Here is a 3,479-nt window from a genome sequence, read left to right as displayed (position 1 = left end):
CTTTTTCCTGTAGGCCACATGTAAACGTATAATACTGTGAAATTTTGCATATACATAGTATACATGTGCATGTGTGTTCAAAAAATAAATTTGGAATTTTTCGTGCTCCAGAAAAATAAAAAATGAAAACGAGCTCACTGGAGCTCGGCCTCCGATGGCATTTTCCGGCAATTCCTTGGCCTAACACACTCACACATTCACTACATGGTCTGGAAAGCTTGGGCTCCCCCTATGGTCAAATTCTTCGCCTGGCTGGCCTTGCAAGACCGGATTTGGACTGCAGACAGGTTGGAGCGGTGTGGTTGGGAAAATTGTGGGCTTTGCCCACTTTGCAAGAGGAGCAAGAATCAGGCATCCACCTTTTCGTCAAGTGCCGCTTCTCCATACGGCTCTGGCGATTGGTCATTGACAAGTTTGGTCTTGCGCACATTGACACCTCCGATTGGCACCTTGAGGACTCTCTTACGCGTTGGTGGGATAGAAGAACCGACATGCGAAATCTAGACAGACGAGCGATGGCCTCCCTCACCATGCTCGCCTCTTGGACTATTTGGAATGAGAGAAACGCCCGGGTGTTTCGCCACAAGAGTGCGCCACCGCCTATTCTTCTTCAAAATATATTGCTTGAGGCCAATCTATGGGTTGCAGCGGGTGCTAAGAAACTAGGGTGTATCGTGGTACGAGAGTAATTGTCATGCCGTTTATTTGTAGGGTCACTTGCAAACTGTCAAACTCTATTCTCCTCTTATTTAATGGATGAGGCAAATCTTTTGCCTCCGTTTCGAAAAAATAATTTCTATATCATATAAACATGGACGAAAAATCAATTTTACAAGAAATGTAATCCCAAAAAAGGGAGCACTGTGGCTCGACTATGTGACCTCGTGGTCAAGTTAACTAAGATTACTGCCAGGCATTGGCAACACAACATGTCCAAATGGGATAAATAGTTTTCATGTTGTTATTCCTTCTTGTTCTATGTAACAAAAAATATATTCTTGTGTTTGTGATATTTAATAAATGTTTATGTGTTACAAAAAAGGTGCGTGACATTTAAAAAAATGTTTAAACATTGTAAACCACATTTGTATAATTAAGAATGTTACATTGCATTTTAAAAATGTTCTTGCATTCCAAAAAAACTGGTCATGACATTTTTTAAAATGTCTATACAATGTATAAAATTTTTCGCGTAGCTTAAAAATGGTTCGTACCATCCGAAAATGTTAAAAATATATTTGAATTTTTTTTTCAAAACTTGTATTTGAAAAAATGTTAATCATATGTTTAAAAAGTATTAAGCATTTTTTTAAATACTCCAAACATAGATGTATACTAGAGTATTTAAAACATATGTGTATCAAAACATAGATCTATACTGGAGTATTTAAAACATCAAAAAATATGGAGTATATGTTTCAATACACATAAGTTTCAAAACTTGTATTTGAAAAAATGTTAATCATATGGAATATATGTTTTGATGTCTATTTTTTTCGGTATACATCTAAAACATTTTTATACACATTTAATATTTTTTAAAACATATGATTAACATTGTTCAAATATATGGTTAAACATATGATTAACATTTTTTCAAATACAAATTTTTTGAACTTTTTAAAATGCCACGCGCCTATTATTTGCAACACATAAATATTTTTTGAATGTCACAAACACAAGAATATAATTTGTTTTCTTACATCTGGACGCGTTGTGTTGTCGGTGGTAATCTTAGTTAACCTTGACCACAAGGTCACATGGCCGAGGCACGGTGCACATTTTTTCTGGGTTACATTTCTTGTAAAATTTATTTTCAGTCAATGTTTATATGATACAGAAATTAGTCGTGCTACATAGACATGAATGATCATTAGTCTGGTGGTTGTCCACGTGAGACTACTAGGGCACGTTGCAGCTTCAAAACCCCTTGTTTTTTCATTTTATTTTTAGGGGCTTAATACAAAAATAAAAAAAGACAAAGGCTTCTCTGCAGATCCACATGCTACAGCGGATGACAGTGGGCCCTGGCCACGCTGGAATGCCACATAGGCCATGGATACGTCCGTGTACATAAAATGTGACCGTATATGAACGTTCGTGCAAGTTTGATGACCGAAAACACGTATTTTGCAAGTTTGTGCACCAAACTGACCATCGCGTGCAAGTTATATGACTTCCGGTGTATTTACCTCCATATTGCTATATACGCCTTTTTCTTACCGCCTAAAGTTGTTTCTTCGACAGTACTTTCTCGAATCCCCACAACGTGTGGACCGCGGAGGATATCGGCCTCATCTAAGCCCACGCATCAAAACAACGTCCACGTGAGGTCATCCCTCTTTGGCAAGTCTGACAGATGGTATACAGTCATTTTTCTAACTACAAACCCTACTGTAAAACTATATATTTTTATGTTAAGTCTATATGAAATAGAAGTGCAAGAGTCCTCAGATAATTGTCAGATAATCATGTTGCTTTAGCGAGCACGTAGGGAATAGTGCATGTTTGTTTCTGAGATTTAGCTTGCATTAGTTGAGTATAGGCTAGCACGTACACGTTCTGTCACGTCTAATTAGCATTTGTTTTTGTTAGCTAGTTTGTTAGCCACGAGCCGTAACTTGTGCGAGTCGTGCATGCATTTGCATGGGCCTGAGATGCATCCGTTTGCATCGGGCCGTTTCCTTCAGTCTAGCATCGCGTGGTAGACACGTTCAGGAGCTCGCGGGATGGCACGAGCTAACCGGATCGTGGCGCTTTGGTAGGATCCTTACCAGCCATGTTTTCCTTTCTGTAACCGAACAATGAGATATAAAGGAAGAAAAGCCGAGGAGAAAGTAGAACGGCACCAAAAAAATCTCTCGTGTGTGTCTCATCGTTTTTCCTCCACCTGTACGCGTGTGTCTTCCGGCCTCTGATTCAACAATTGGTATACAGAGCCTGGTTGTGGCCGGAGGCGAATCGGCGACGGTGTGTAGCGATGGGAGATCAATCACCGAAGAAGAGCGACGCTGGTGACGGCGGAAAGTACACGCCGCCGAGCAAGAGGCTCGGAGCTAGCGGCTCCGGCGATGGGACGATCATCGTGGCTGCGCCGGTGAGGAGCGTCGGAGTGCCGATCCAATACCCGCAGCTGACAGAAGGTAATTATCAGTTGTGGGCAGCGAAGATTAAGATCATCCTCAAGCCAATGGGCGTGTGGTCGGCGATCACTGGAGAAGACGTCGACGAGGCCAAGGATCAGGGAGCCACGGCTGCTATCTCGCAGTCCGTTCCCGACGACATGATGATGTCCATCGTGGAGTACGAGTCAGCGAAGGAGGCTTGGGATGCTATCCGTACCATGCGCATAGGCGATGAGCGTGTGGTGCAGGCGCGCATCAGCCACTTGACAAGGCGCTTCGAGCGGCTAACCATGGAAGATGACGAAGAGGTCGGCGCGTTCAGGGCCGGCCCTGGGGAGGGGCAGGGGGGCGGCC

The sequence above is a fragment of the Triticum dicoccoides genome, chromosome 5A (genome assembly GCF_002162155.2).
Source record: "Triticum dicoccoides isolate Atlit2015 ecotype Zavitan chromosome 5A, WEW_v2.0, whole genome shotgun sequence".
NCBI lineage: Eukaryota > Viridiplantae > Streptophyta > Magnoliopsida > Poales > Poaceae > Triticum > Triticum dicoccoides.
This window is presented reverse-complemented; position numbering follows the sequence as displayed.